Source organism: Pelodiscus sinensis, chromosome 13, assembly GCF_052426305.1.
Source record: "Pelodiscus sinensis isolate ZL-2025 chromosome 13, ASM5242630v1, whole genome shotgun sequence".
Taxonomy (NCBI): domain Eukaryota; kingdom Metazoa; phylum Chordata; order Testudines; family Trionychidae; genus Pelodiscus; species Pelodiscus sinensis.
The window spans coordinates 9,726,983-9,743,648 of NC_143064.1; the positions used below are offsets into that span (position 1 = coordinate 9,726,983).

Below are 16,666 nucleotides of genomic sequence, written 5' to 3' on the forward strand. Positions count from 1 at the left end.
GAAATGCAGAAGTAGAACGGGAGCAGTGAACTGCTCTGTAGAGTTGTAATGCTAGACCCTAGCCTAATTCTCCATGAAAATAAGGGAACAGACCTACATGTTGAATTAAGTCAAAATGGCCAAGTATGTTGTTGTGGTGCGGGATTAGGTTTAAATTGTAAAACTGCCTGTTAAATTAAAACATAATTTACAAGATGAACATCATACCCTCATAATTTCTTTAGTGGTGATTAAGCAGGAGTGCCATTGTTCCAGAAAATAAGATATTGTGTGCTTTCATCAACATTCACCATTGCTTTTCTAGTTTTGTTTAAAACTAGAAAAAAATGCAACTCCTGTTGGAGATCATCCTTTATTCCTTGGCTTCCCACCACTTCAAAGGGTGGAAGAAATGAAGGGGAGATCCCAGCAAAAAACTAACGAGTTGCTTAGATGCTGTTGTGATACTGTTCTGTGCCTGAGATTAAAACAGAATGAGCGAATCCACAGCAATATTCAGACTTTTATTCCTTCCTCCATTTACATAGCTCGCTCTCTCTCTTATGAAGCTCTTGCTGAAAGTGGAGGTCTCTAAGGGTACATCTACACTTGCTCCCTAGTTCGAACTAGGGATGCAAATGTAGCCGACCGAAATTGCTAATGAAGTGGGGATTTAAATATCCCATGCTTCATTAGCATAATCTCGCCCATGCGCTAGTCCGCTCACCAGCTGATTCAAACCAGGAAGTGCACTCCGGGATGCGTTAGTTTGAATCAAATCCGTTGGTTCGAACTAACATTACTGCTCCCAAAAAATGCAGTCCCGGAGCACATTTCCTGGTTTGAAATCGGCTGGCGAGCAGAATAGCATGCGGGCGAGATTATGCTACTGAAGAGCAGGATAGTTAAATCCCCGCTTTGTTAGCAATTTCAGTCAGCTACATTTGCATCCCTAGTTCAAACTAGGGAGCAAGTGTAGATATAATACCCTTTGTTCCTAGACATTGACCTGTTGCAATGCTGTACCTCACCCTGTTGGGAAAGTATCTATCATCACCAATACTATGGTTCTGATCCCCCAGTTGGATCTCTGAAAGTGGTCCCTGGCACCTGTGAAGATCCCCACAGATTTGAATGTGTCTCTCTCTGCCTGGGTGTGATTATAGCCCCAAGACCAATATTTTTCCCCTTAGCCTTTGACGAGGGTTTTTTCTTCCACTGTGTTTAACCTTTGTGCTACTTTTGGGTGCCTCATTGATAAGCTCCTTGTTTGATGAACGCCCATGAGCAGATTGCAATGGTCTTTATTTTAGTCAGTACTCAGAGTGATGCTTCTGATAATCATCTCTCCATAGCTCATGCACAAGCAGGGCTCAGGAGGATTCAGGATTTGAAATGTGGGCTGTTTTTTGTTGGATGTAGTTATCACTTTTCATCCAGAGAGACACACTGGAATTTTTCCGAGAAGCCTATGGGTTAGGCCGTTTAGAAGAACGACTCACCAGCCACACCCTCGTGGCTAGATGTGACCTCACATGTTCTCCTTTGGCACCCCCTGCCGTCAGCCACTTTGCTTCTGTGGAAGGCAGCTGCTCCTATGACTTGCCTTCCCTTCTGGCGTGAGAGTCTAATCAAGCAATGGTCCAATGGCTCTACCGCTGATCTTCAGCCTGACTCACGCAGCTCAACAATCCTAGCACCTCTCATGTTAGGGGATTTTCACACCAAGCCTCAGTGGCTGCTTGATAAACCCAGGCCAGTCCTTCTTTCTAGTCTGGGTTCCAGTCCAACAGCCCCATAGCAAGCAGCTGTCTTCCTGGCCCATTTCTTACCCAAGTCTGCCTTTACGCTCTTTTTCTCTAGCCCCTTCTTGCACTCTGCAGTTATTTCCTACTGTTGTACCAAGAAAGTGCTCCCAAAACTTTCTCCCTGAAGACCCAACTCCTATCTTCTCCTTCAAATGCTTTCTGTGGGTCCATGTCTCTTCCCTCCAGAAATCCAACCCCCTGCCTGCCTCCCTGTGCTCTTCTGTCAAAGATCATCACTGCTTGCTCCCCACCAGACCTATGCTTCCCTAAGGCTCTTCTGGACCTTTCCAGAGTTCCTTTCTCAAAAGAAGATCCCAAGGCCTACCTTTCTTGAAGGTCTCCTACCTTCTTTCTACTGCCCTGAAGTCCTTCCTTTGTTAGTCACCACACTCCACCCAACTGGAACTCATTTTTATTTCAGCCACCTGTGTTCTCCCCATTTGGGCTTAGTCCTAAATTGGGCCTGGCTCAACCTGGATGCACTCATTGCTCTCCAGCTCCAGTTAACTTTTTCTCTGAGAATGGGGAATATGTGCTCTATCACAGGACCACTAGCCCCACTAAAATTCATTAAGTCTCTTTGAAAAATCAAATAGGTCCTGTTGAAAAGCCTTAGGACCTGTTTCTGTATTTGGACACAGGACAGAAAATATAAAGAAGAAAAATTATTTATATTTTCGATCAGAATGATTTGACCTGTCAACATTATTTTTTTTCAAAAGGTGGACTAAAAAAAAATATAACAGATTCATTGAGTGTGACACTTTTTCTGTCAAATATTTTGTATGTGAAATGTTTCAGTCAGCTGTAATATATACAAAGAAAGAAGCAGATTGTTCCAAAGAATACTGAATGTGAGCTGTTTGATCCTTGGTGCCAAACACTGGATATGACATAGTAAGTCACAAAAATTGTGAGATTTAAAAAAAAAAATTGTATTAGGTTTTCTGATGTTCTTCTTACAAGAGATACAGTGAAATTCTTCACTAATAAAAGTCACTTTTCGTCTCCCTGGGAGGACATAAGATTGAGTTTGTCTTTCTTACAGGTAGAATACTAAGAGGGTGAAGTAATATCAAGCTCACCGACGGGAGGAGGGGAGGGAGGAAGGTGAGGAGCAAAAAGGCAACTGTCCTGAAACCCAGTGATTCAAAAGGACCCGGGGATCCTCACCACTGCTACTGTGGGATTGGCAGCGGCCAGAGCCCCAGGCCTTTAAATCGTTGTCAGTGTCTCATGTTGGCAATTTCAGGCGGTGCTGAAGGCTGCCTGTGATAGGTGTGGCGTGCTACAGGTGGCGCTGAGGGACGGTGTGTGGGGAGGCACAGTGCCCTCCAGCCAATGCTGAGACTCCCTAGGGGAAGCTAGTCCAGCCCCGCCCCTTCTTCCTGGGGCCCTGCCCCTTCTGGGGTAGGAAGCCAGGCCATCCTCAGCCTTGCTTCAGGGGTGAGTCTGTCATCCCCGCTGGGGAATATCTTTTGTTGAACTTACTTCTGTTGGTGACAGAGATAAGCTTTTGTGTTTACACCGATGCACGGCTTTCAAGCTTACCCAGAGAAACTTGTTTCGCCAACAGAAGTTGGTCCATAAAATACAACACCTCACCCATCGTATCGCTCTAATATCCTCAGACTGGCATGGCTATTGCACTGCATATTTCTAGCTGTAGTCGCATTTAACTTTTGATCCATTTCTAGTCAAAGGCAGATGCTGCAACTATAATTGCATTGTACCTTTGTGTTTACAGAATACCAATTGCCAGACCTGAGGCTGTAGAAAAAAGGCACTAGATACAATGCACATAGTATGCGCAAACTTAAGTGCTATTGATAATAAATATCTTGCACACAACACAGCTAGGTATGATTACAAGACAAAATTTCAAGATGGTCACCCTATCTACAATAATCCCTACCTTAGAGAAAGGAGATTGGTTGTCAACCCTCTACTGGCAAGATGCTACTTTTATGCATTCATTCATCCTGCATACTGAAAATACCTTTGCTTTGTGGTGAACAACAAACATTTTCAATACAAGGTGCTCCACTTTGGACTCTCCACAGTACCACGGGTCTTTTCCAAAGTATTGGCCATCATGGCAGCATACTTCTGCACATGGAGATTCACCATTTTTCTGTATCTTGATGACTGAGTGCCTGTTAAAAGCACAGACATGTCAAGAGGCAGAAGCAGTCAACCTCACCATGTCAACGTTTCACAGTCTACGTTTACAGATAAATCAGCAGAAATGCAAACTAACACTGACACAAAAATTAGAGTTCATAGTAGCTCACCTGGACTGCACAGTGGTGATAGCCTCACTTCCACAACAAATGTGGTGCTAGTTCTGGGCACCACATTTCAAGAAAGATGTGGCGAAATTAGAGAAGGTCCAGAAAAAAGCAAAAAAAAAAAATGATTAAAGGTTTAGAACAGTGGTCCCCAACCTTTTTGGATGTCAGGTGCCACGCGAGGCTGCCGGGTCTCCCGGAGGCGGGGCTGCGTATGTGCCGCGCGCCCGGGGGTAGGGGCCACGCATGTGCCGTGCTCCCATGGGCGGCGCTAGGCAGGCACACATAAATGCCCCGGCAGGCGCCATGGCGCCCCCAGGCACCACGTTGGGGACCGCTGGTCTAGAAAACATGACCTATGAGGGAAAACAAAGACATGCTCCTGATAGGCAGAGGTATATGTTTGGCTAGAATCAGGCCTGACATGGACAAACAAGAAGAATATGATTGTGAAGCTGACATACTTCCATTAAATATTCATTCATTAATCCCTAAGGGGGAAACTCACCGCTGTGCAGGAAGCTAGGCATGTTCACAAGTGAAATGCCACTTAATCCTATTAGGGGATTTACACATATTTTGTGTGTGCAGGAGTGAGTTGCATCCATTGTTAAAACGTACCTCTTTACAGAACTAGGTTTTCTGTTTTCTTATGACTGGAATACTGATGTTGGCTGAACTAAACATAATTCTTCCTTCCTCTTCTCTCTTGCACTCCCTCCCCCGGAACCTGAGTCATGTTCATCCAGAGGATAAAAGAGCGGGTGTAGATGTAAGACGCATGTTATGACACATTATTTTAAGCAACATGTACTTGGCACGCAGAGCTGCGGAGGCAATTGCTTTCTGTAGAATCCTTTACTAGTATTCTGAAAAACAACAACAGAAAGAATTGTAGTTAACAGTAGTAAAATAAAAAACTTAAAAAACAACCAATAGTCTGGTAGCACTTTAAAGACTAACAAACAAAAAATATTCTTTCATATCCATCTTCCCATGTTGATCGTTACATATGCATTCATCTAAATCATACTGGAATGTCTCCATGTGGTGTGCAACTTTTTTTTAAAGGGCAGAACAATTTTCATGGTAATTATATGTCAGATTTGTGCGACTCATCTCAGGAACATCATGTTTGTGAAACATCTGAATCATGCACTTCATGACAGTGGAACAAAATCCAAAGCATTTAAGACATTAAAATAACAGGCTGTGACTTCACTCAGAGGCAAAGCTAAGTTTCCCATTCTGCTTGCATTCATTAATGAATATGGTTGGCTTCAGATCTGTGCAGGAGCGGATTCATCATGAGAGTATGTCTACACAGCAAAGTTATTTTGAAATAACTTTCCTAGCATCTACACAAACCAACTGCTATTTCGAAATTAATTCGAAATTGCGGAAGGCTTATTTTGAAATTGGTAAACCTCATTCCACGAGGAATAGCGCTAATTTTGAAATTGCTATTTCGAAATAAGTGCTGTGTAAATGCTTATTTCAAAATAGAGAGCCTCCAGCCTTTCTCAGGGTGTCCTGCTGGCCGCCCTGGCCACAAGGTAACTTCTGACCAGATGCCCTGCCGGAACCAGCATTCTGGCTGGCCTTAAATGCGATTCAGCATCCAATCAGTGTAGACACGCTATTTCGAAATAGCAGAAAGCTATTTCGAAATGCATTTTGTGTGTAGACACGTTATTTTGAAATAAGATATCTCAAAATAACGCTGTAATGTAGATACCCTTAAATCCAATGTTTGGGGGCACAGGGCTCCTGACGGGAGGGAGGGCCCCAAAGGTAGGAAAGTAGCAGAGCTCATGCAGATGGCCTGACTGCAAGCCCTGGCTGGTGGCTAAGTGCTGCTCCTGGAAGCAGCCAGCATGTCCTGGCAGGGGGACAGCTCCACATGCTGCCTCCTCTCCAGAGCAGGACAACTGTTGTCCTCCTACCCCGAAGGGGCATGAAGAAATGTGCTGGAAGCTGCTCTGCAGGGCTATGGCAGCTCCCTTCCCACTTTGGTTCCCTCCCTCCGCACTGCTCCCAGAAGCAGCCAGAGTGTCCCTTCAGAGCCTGTACTGAGGGGGCGTATCTGCGCATTGCCCCTACACTGACTCCACAGCTCCCATTGGCTGGTAACTGCAGCAAATGGGAGCTGCAGGGGTAGTGCCTATGGGAAGTGATGCACAGAGATGCCCTGGTTCCTGTCTCCTAGGAGCCACTGCCAGACACATGTGACATTCACTTTGGGAGCCATGTTGCCCAAGATAAGCTCCACCCCCCCCGATCTCCTCCTGCATTCCAACCCTCTGCCCCAGCCCAGAGCTTGCACTCTGCACCCAAACTTCCTCCCAGAAACTGAGTCATGCATCCTTTCCTGCACCCTAACTCCTTGCCCCAATAAAGGTGCCTCACTTTATTTTCATTTACCTAATATAGGAAGAGGATGGGGGAAAAATAATGAAAAATGGGGAAGATAAGAGAAAATGTTCTTTTTTTTGTCTGGATACCAAGTGCAGGCAGGCTGGTGCTAAAAATGAGAGCAGCACACAATATAAATATAATGGAGATTGCTTATCTCCTAGAACTGGAAGGGACCTTGAAAGGTCATCAAGTCCAGTCCCCTACCTTCTCAGCAGGACCAAGTACCATCCCTCATGGATTTTTGCCCCAAATGGCCTCTGCAAGGATTGAACTCACAATCGTGGGTTTAGCAGACCAATGCTCAAACCACTGAGCTATCCCTCCCCCAGCTTACACTAAATCTACTACTGGATCTGTGACTATATCTAGGTTTAGGTGAGAACTAACTGGTGGGGAAGTTTTGACCAGTTTCTCATTTTAAAAAAAATGAAACAAAACTCTTTACAAACCAGCATTAGTTTCAACAACTCTCCCAACATGAACAACTTTTTGCAAAAAGTTTCAAAATTGTCAACATGTTTTGCACTGACATTTTTAAATGAACATTTCCAGTTTGAAATGACTTTTTATTTTGAAATGTAAATTAATGAGACCGAAAATGAGACCGAAAAAAGAGAATACAAAGAAAACAGGTCAAACACTTTTCAAAATTATCGAAATGATACCTTGTGACTGTGCCCTTCTCTGAGTATTTGGTGTTTGGTTAAAAATTGGGACTTTCTTCCAGATTTTTGGATGGAAACATTTTTCAACTCTCAGAAATAGTCACAGGATGGGAAACTAAGGTCAGAGTTGAAAATTCTAAACTGTTGTGAACAATCTTGTACTTGTTGGGGGTATTTATTTCTCATCATAAACTTTCCCATTTCTATTCATATTTGTTGAGGGGAAAAATGCTAAAGAACATATGGTTAATTCATTTCTGAACAGCTCTCAGCTTCCTGAGCCAGATGGCCTCTTCACATTCTTCAACAATTACTAGTTATGGAATCATTCATTTCATGCAATGGAAGGTTGGTGGCACATTTTTGTCATTTGATTAGGAATGGAAAATGCGCCTTTTTGAGTCTTAGGCTACGTCTAAACTATGATCGTCTTGCAGAAGAGCAAATGCAAATGGAGGGCTCATTTACATATGTTGTGCTCTCATTTGCATTTCCTCTTCCTTTCCCTTTTGCGCAAATGGTTTTTGTGCAAAAAAGTGATGTATAGACTGTGCCTTTTTGCACAAAAACCCCCTTTTGCATAAGAGCTGTTCTTCCTCAAAAAATGAGGAAAAAGGGGTCTACACAGCACTTTTTTGTGCAAAAACTTCTTGCACAAAAGGGAAAGCAAGAGGAAATGCAAGTGAGAGCGTGACATATGCAAATGAGCGCTCCATTTGCATTTGCTCTTCCGCAAGAGGATCATAGTTTAGATGTAGCCTCTGATCAGACCCAGCAGAACAACTCATGGGACTGCAAAGTCAAACCCTAGAATGCAAATGCTTTCATGGTTTCAGTGTTCCAGTTTTGTTCCTTTTTTGGGTAATAATAAATTAGCAAAAGACCAACCTTGATTTTAGAGACCTGTGAGTTACAGCTTGAACTATTGTGCAAATGAGTTTTCATAAAAAACATGTATTTGTGTTATTTTTAATTGTTTCCATATACATTTCAGGTACATAGTCCATAGCTGGCATAGAGAGTCACATAGTTCAACTATTTCACCCAGGAAACTCTGCAGATCCTTGCCACTGAACTTGCATTTACAGATTTTGCAGGCAGTGCTTAGCTGTCACGGAGCTAAATGGAATATAAATATACTAAAACAAATAAATGTATGGTATTCGGCTATGTACAGGACAGCGCTCCAAAGAAAGCATTCTCATTATTCAACTCTGTATCTCAATTTTCTGCTCTGAGACAAATACAATTTTCTTTTCACGGACAAATGATGAAAATGATTTGAAAGGAGAACATGTCTGTCCCCAGTGCGTTGGAGAAACTCTTCCAGAACAATTCATCTTTATGTTAATCTTACCCATAATATTCTGCCAAGGTTACCTCAGTCAGATCTTGAATATGCAATTTGAGTGCAGATCATATAACACAAGTGAAAGCTTTGTGAGGGCATCTAATATTATCTAGATTTATATTCACCTGTGAAGGGGCAGCCTTCCATTATTTAAAAAAAAAAATCATTCCATTTTATATGTAACTTCTAAATGCCCATGTGAAAAAGTGTCTCCTTTAAACAATGAATAACCATCCTTGGTGAGTAATGCCAATTTCATGTAAATTCTGCAAAGTGGTTGGTTTACGTGATTTTCTCCAATACAATGATGCGTGAGTGCTGTCAGTTGTCTGAGAACACAGCCTTTGATTATTTTAATTGTGCTAGGAATTTTTAGAGGAAAAAATGCCGTAGTTAGAAATAAATGCTAGTCCTAAAAAAAAGTTACAATTCATATTTTCCATACAGTGAAGGTATGTCATAATTGGAGGGTTCAACTCATCTGCTTAAAACTCCCTTGAATATTATATTCAAATTCCTTAAACAACTAAAGCATAGGGCATCTTATATTGTCTATTTCAGTGTTTCCCAGTTTCGTTTGGCCACAGAACCCTTTTAAACTCAAAATAATTTTGTGGCACCCCTAATAACAGTCTTAGGTATGGAGCTGAAAAAGTAGACCACAAATAAGTGAGGATAATAATAAACAAATCCTAAACAAGGTCATGATATCTACTATTAGTTTAATTGCACATAATTAAAAACATAAATCACATTTAATGTGTACAAAAATATTATTTTTTAAATCATAAAACGTTATTGTAATGGAATTTTCTCATTATGTTTTCCCTTATGTTTACTTCGAGGAACCCCTGGGTTCCGCGGTATACCATTTGGGAAACACTGGTCTATTTAAATAACTTTCGATGCAGATCTCCAATCTCATGGATAGGATGCGAAAAAAAATATTTAAAAAACAATTAAACATCAAGCAATTAATCTATATAAAACTAGTAGCTCACAAACAGTGGGCTTTTTCAAAGCATACTTCCTAGCTGTACTGAATTCGCTAGATAACTGCTAAACTTTTAAAGACCTTTCTTCTTTCTTTTATGAAGAAATGCAGTAGACTGTATTGAAGACAGAGAGGGCAAGTGATAGCAAACAAGATTAAATTATTAATTCAGTGACATTATTTACTTTTGCAATGAAGCTGAATATTGAAGAAGAGAATTTCTAAACACGGCAGCTAAAATTGCATGTCCATAGGCAAAATACTTAAGTAGAGTTTCTACAAGCAAAAGATAATAATGCCTTCTGAGCTCTCCAAATCCTGATCTACACTAGGGTTTTATTTCGAAATAACCCCCCTTAAGTCGAATTGATAAATGGAGCATCCACACTATCAAGCCCATTATTTTGAAATATGGGGCTTCTTATTTTGAAATCTGTAGTCCTGCTTTTCTCGGGGAATAACACTAATTTTGAAATATTTATCCACTATAGTGTGGATGCTCCAGTGCCACTATTTCAAAATGACTACTCCCCAGAGTCATTCAAACTAATTACTCCCCAGTACTTTCTGGTGCTCTAAGGCAAGGTAGTGCATCTACGTTAATAGAGCCTGCCTTGGACCAATTTTGAGGTCCAATTGGGCCATGTCTACACTAGGACATTATTTCAAAATTACTAATTTTGACTTAACTCCCAAATTAACAAAATCGAACTAGTGTCTCCCACTACAGGACTATACTTCAGGTATCTGTTGGCAGAGAGTATGCTAATGAAGCACTCATGAGTATTTGTCGCGTTGTCATTTGCACATCTCTGCCGACGCTTTTTGCGCAAGAGGTTTTTGTGCAAAAACAAGCAGTGTAGACGGGTTAGTTTTGCGTAAAAAACCCTTTGCACAAGATCCCTTATGCCTCAAAAAAGGAGGCATACAGGATCTTGCGCAAAAGGGGTTTTTTTGGCCCAAAACGGCCCATTTTACACTGCTTGTTTTTGTGCAAAAACCTCTTGCGCAAAAAGCATCGGTACAGATATGCAAATGATAGTGCAACAAATGCTAATGAGTGCTTCATTAGCATATGCTCTGCTGGAAAAAAAAACAGTGTAGATGTAGCCTCAGTAAATCACTCAAGATCTGCCTGGACCAAAGAGCTCCTAATTCAAATTCACACATTACAAACAAACAAACAAACAAACAAACAAACAAACAAACACGGTCAAACCATCTCTGCAACTATCTATCTCCAGTCAAAGAAATGGTAACAGCAGACAGACATTCAGATATTCACCCCACCAGCTCACAACATAGCCCCCCCTCTGCTACTGCAGCACTCACCATAGGTCATCTCAGATGGTTCCCAGGCAAACTACCCCTGTCATCGGGTAGAAGAAGAAACATCATTTTTAAGACTCCACAGGTCTTAAATTAAATTAAAATACATTAAACTAAATTGGAACAGCATTAGGTCTACAACAGAAGTTGATGTGTCTTAGGCCTCATAAGCTGAAATATTTAGAGATGGTTTTAAAATATTAATTATGCAGACTCTTAACACTTGCTTCCTTCTAATACTGCATCATATCTTTCTTCGTCGGGCATCAAAAAGCCCATCATTCACTATGGCAACAGAGCGGGACTTCTATTTAGGATAGGATCTCTCAGAAAAGTATGATGGCTCCTAAAAATAGAGAAAAAAAAAAAAGAGAGAGAGAGGCTGATTCTCTTTTGTTCCGCATTCTTCTCAGCACAGAAATGGAGGGACTGTCAGAGAATTTGATTACGGAGCTGCCCTGGCCCTGGAATAAATTAGAACAGTTAATAGGCTGTTCTAATTTATGAAAGTTGGCTATGATACACCAAGGGTATACATGAGCTGCAGATTGACACAGGGTAACTATGCGCCCCACACCCTCAGCACATCCCATTCACTAGCATGCAACGGGGAGAAAAGGAGGAGACAGCACAGAATCTGGATTTTCCAACTTGATATAATCTGAGAGCTCTCTGATGGCTCAGGAAACTCATGGACGGATATTTGCAGTCAGATTTGGGCCCATTGTACTGCTCAGGAGGCAAAAAAGCTGACACACAGGTAAAGAATTGGTCACAAATTATGTTACTATAATGGCCTTATTTTAATTTAAATTTGCCTGTAATTTATACATTAAAACTAAGCTATATGACACCATAATCTTAACTTTAGTAATGCTCTGTTCTTTCTCTCAGCTTGTGAACATGAAAATGTACAAAATAGCAGAACCCACTGAGGAAATTACTGCTAAATTCACTGTAATTACTGCACAGATTTTAGAAATGCATTGGCAATAATTTACAGCAATACTTCTGGTTTGTGAGCCAATGTATCAAAATAAATCATATACTAATATTGATGAATATGAATCATGTATAGGTCTCTTAGCTGAAAATCTATACAAAAGGTCACGTTGACTCTGCCTAGCACGTAAAGACCCAACGATACTTTTCATGAGACTTGGAATCCTTTTCCAAAACTCTGTGACGAATTCTACCATTTGAGAACTAAGACTTGTAAAAACTAACCTGCTCGATTTCTGCACCATTAGACCCATGCTCTAATGGAGATCAACATGTTTTCTCCCCGATCCAATAGAAATATCATGCTTGAACATAATTTGATAGTTACACCACACTGATTCTCATACGCTTACTCATGCTTAATAGACTGCTTGAATTCATAACCTCATTGATTTTACTCACTAGTGAGTCAGTGACTTCTCATGGGCTGCGTCTAGACTGGCAAGATTTTGCACAAATACTTTTAACGGAAACATTTTTCCATTAAAAGTATTTACACAAGAGAGCATCTACACTGGCACAGACATCTTTTGTGCAAAAGCATCTGTGCCAGTGTAGACGCTCTCTTGAGCAAGAAAGCTCCGATAGCCATTTTAGCCATCGGGCTTTCTTGCACAAGAAATTAACTTGGATGTCTACGCTGCCCCTCTTGCGCAAGAATACTTGAGCAAGAGGGCTTATCCCTGAGTAGCAGCGTCGGAGTATTTGCACAAAAACCACTGATTTTGTACAGTACAAAGTCAGCGTTGCGCAAATACTTGCGGCCAGTGTAGACAGGCGGTAAGATTTGGCGCAAAAGCAAGCGCTTTTGCACCAAATCTTGCCAGTCTAGACACAGCCATGGAGTAAGGGACTATCTGATACGAGCAAGCCTTTCAGAATCTGGCTCAGTAAGAATAATCACTGCCACATGGCCAGTCTGTGTCATGAAAAGTCCTGAGTCTGCAAATCTACTTAAGAGATTGGTAATTAACAGCTCCAGAAATATTAACCTTCATTAATTGAGGAATTTCTCTTTTTTAGAATCAACAGGCAGATTTACCCAGAGTTGCTTGGGTCCTTAACTCATTTTTTTTTTAAATAAAAGGAAAATGTACATGCTTTATTGAAATGATTGTATTTTTTCCAAAAAATACAGAGCTATTTTTCTGAAGTTAATTTTAGTCAATATTTTTAAATGGTAATTCCATCACATGTATTTTTTTTCTTTATCCCCCTTATCATAGAATCAGAACACTAGAACTGGAAGGGACCTCGAGAGGTCATCGAGTCCAGTCCCCTACCCTCACGACAGGACTCAGTACCATCTAGACCATCCCTGATAGATGTCTATCTAACGCCTATTCCAAGTTCTTGGTATTTTTCTGGGTCATCTAACTTCAGTCTCTTTCAACATTTGCTCAGTTTTGTCAATTTTGAGGATTGTACTTGATTTGGTGATTCTGTCTCTCTTCTGTTTGGTTTTATGAGAAGCAATCCCATTCCAGGCACATCCCATTTCCCTGGCACAACCAAGCCCTTATGTCACTTTAAGTTATAAGAGGAAGCTGTAAACTGAATTTGGTGGTCCTGGCTCTTACCGTTAGGAGGAGTCCTTGATCAAACAAGCAAATAAACCAACCAACCCTCTAAAATATATCATAGATCAATCCTCGGTCTGGGACTACCAAGACACAGGCTAAATTTGACCAGTCTTTGACCTATACTTTTCAAAGCTCATATAAATTGTGTACCTACATGGTTTATCCATTCACTCAACTAGTCCGATTTAGAAGACCAGCTCCTCCACTTATATAGATTGACGTAGTTCCAGTTGAGGGACTGAGAGTTGACACAGAATGCAGTTACTGACTGTTATATGGTGCAACTTTCATGACAGGGGATAGAAAACTGGAGTAAAAGCAACCAGCAAGAAATTGTAAAATAAAGGGTTGCTTGAAACTGCTTGATCATCTCCTGTTGGCTGATTGCATGTCATTATTCCCTTCTTTTGTTTCCTCTGTATTGAAATCAGGCAATCTTAAATTAATGCTGGCATAGTGAAACACACTTTCCACCTTCTGTGTCTCCTCTCACTGCCTGGCATATCCAGATACAAAAAAGAGATCTCGCCATCATGTTTGAATGATATGCACTCCGGTATCCAGCTTATTGTGGATATCCAATGTCGTTTTTCCCAGAGGCCAGCAAGGAGCAAACTGTTCTACTGGCATCCCAAAGACGGCTGGAAGCAGAAAACATTTGTGCATCTTATTACTCAAGAGCTGCATATCATTCCCAGAGGCAAATGGGAGCATTCAAAGGAGACTACTGACCCGTGCACATGTACACTGAGCTTTCAGTAATGTGTTCAGAGCAATGTCAGCCTGGTGACAGGACCACTCATTCTTTGTATCTAGATTATGCTGCCGGCGTCCTAAAACCCCCCAAGCGTTAAGGGATTCTAGAATTATTTTATTTAGTTCCGTGTTATTTTTTCAGTGCATGTAATGTTACATTATCTCTGTGTGTAGGCATATTTATCCAGAACAGTGTTTCCCAAATAGTGCTCTGCCATTTTCAAGGGGCCGCTAGACACTGCAGTCTCAGGGGTGGGCCAGCTTTTTCTTTTATCTTGACAGTTTAACTTTTTTTTTTTTTGGTTAACCAGTTTCCTGGGCAGTTTTTTTTAAAGGGTTCCATGGCCAAATAAAATTGGGAAACACAGATCCAGGACATTACTTAGACTTAAACCTGTTTTTATAACACATAGAAATATGGCATGTGACATAGTCCAGAAGGCACCGACTCTGGCTTCAAGACATCTTAATTTCGAGGAAGCATTCCCAGAAAGCCAAAATAATGTTTTGAGTAGAACAAATTGGGAATTTTTTAGCAGATTTTATTTTTAGGGGGGAGGAGGAGAGTCTGAATATGTCAATTAATCACAACCTAAACTTTTCATAGAAATGTATCACTTTCAATGATGCTTTAGTCAGGAAACGTATGTCAGCTCCCGGATGGAATTTCAAGTGAAAACCAAGGCTGAGTCTAGACTGCAGGGTTTTTTTCGAAAAAAGTAGCCTTTTTTCGAAAAAACTTCACCTGTGTCTAGACTACAAACTAAATCGAAAGAACGCAGCTTTTCTTTCGACAGCGGTACTCCTCATTTCACGAGGAAGAACGCCTTTTTTTCGAAAGTGCTCTTTCGAAAAAAGGCATTCTTGAATGCAAACAGGGCTTTTTTGAAAGAGAGCATCCAGACTTCCTGGGTGCTCTCTTTCAAAAAAGCGGCTTGCTTTTTCGAAAGTACTGCTTACAGTCTAGATGCTCTTTTTCAAAAGAGGCTTTTTCGAAAGTATCTTTCGAAAAAGCCTCTTTCGAAAGAGGCTTGCAGTCTAGACGTAGCCCAAGAGAACAAGACAAAGGGACTGGGATAATTCTGTGGCTACTGTACTTGGGCTGTGGAAGAATGGTTCTAAATTAGGCTCCTATCTAAGGTGAGTAGCCTATCTGCATGTGTGTGTGTGTGTGTGTGTGTCTGTTAAAACTTGGAAAGGTCTTGTTTCATCCTGATGTGGAAAAAGAAAAATTTTCACAATCTCAAAAATTGGGGAAAACAATTTGCCGCCTAGATTCAGCTGTGAGCCTCACACTACACTCAATGCCTCATTGTGTAATTGTCATCTCTTTCTCTTTGCAAGCTCTGTGCCAATACCTATGCCCCCTCAGTGGAGAATGGAAATATCTTGCGATAAATAACCAATGTGTGTGAGCGTTCTGTGCTAGATGAACACAATAGGTTTTATGTTCTTAAGGTGCTTAGGCCTAGTCTACACAGAAAATTTGTTCTGATATCACTATTCAGTTAGGCTTGTGATTTTTTTTAATCCGTATAGTTCCTGCTATGGATGCAAATTACACAGGCATAAAGGTGCCTTGTGTAAATAAGCTTTGCAAATATAAACACACTAGAAGATTTACCTGGTGTTGCTTGGGTCCTTAACTCAAATAAGGTTTGTTTTCCTTCCTATAAAATCATTGTTCTGGGGTAGAGCTGGGGATGAGGGTTCAGGATGCAGGCTAACCCAGGGAGAAGGGGACAACCACAGCCCTCTCCCACCACAGCAGCTTGGGTCCACATGAGACGCGCCTCTCTGTGGCTGCTGCAGCTGCATTGGGCAGACATGGGGGAGGGGTGCGTGTTCCCCGCCTGGGAGACAGACAGACACACAGACAAAGAAACACACAAAGGCTGTATCTACACTGGCACCCTTTTCCGTAAAAGGGATGCTAATGAGACACTTCGGAATTGCAAATTCCGCGGGGGATTTAAATATCCCCCGCGGCATTTGCATGAACATGGCTTCCGCTTTTTTCCGGCTCGGGGCTTTGCCGGAGAAAAGCGCCAGTCTAGACGGGATCTTGCGGAAAATAAGCCCTTTTCCGGAAGATCCCTTATTCCTACTTTCAATAAGGGATCTTCTGGAAAAGGGCTTATTTTCCGCAAGATCCCGTCTAGACTGATGCTTTTCTCCAGCAAAGCCCCGAGCCGGAAAAAAGCGGCAGCCATGTTCATGCAAATGCCGTGGGGGATATTTAAATCCCCCGCGGAATTTGCAATTCCGAAGTGTCTCATTAGCATCCCTTTTACGGAAAAGGGTGCCAGTGTAGACACACCCAAAGAGACAAACCCTCTCAAATATATAGTAGATAGATGTCCCTATCTCCACCTCTGCCCTTGGCTGTCCTAAGGGGATCATAGCGGTCCTGGTACCCATCTCTGGCCACTAGCTGCCCCCCTGTTGTCATTCTATAGTAAAACTCCCTCCTGCTAGACCCCTCCCTTT

General features: G+C 41.6%; 1 long non-coding RNA gene across 1 annotated transcript in view; it reads right to left on the reverse strand.

Moving 5' to 3' along the window:
- Window positions 1–1,805: 1,805 nt before the first annotated feature.
- The window catches only part of LOC112543813 (uncharacterized), a 44,937-nt gene continuing 30,076 nt past the window's right edge, over window positions 1,806–16,666 (reverse strand). The window contains exons 3-4 of the long non-coding RNA XR_003087055.3: window positions 4,700–4,947; window positions 1,806–3,943 (exon numbers count right to left, since the gene is read on the reverse strand). This is a non-coding gene — a long non-coding RNA (uncharacterized LOC112543813). The remainder of the gene's footprint in view (window positions 3,944–4,699; window positions 4,948–16,666) is intronic.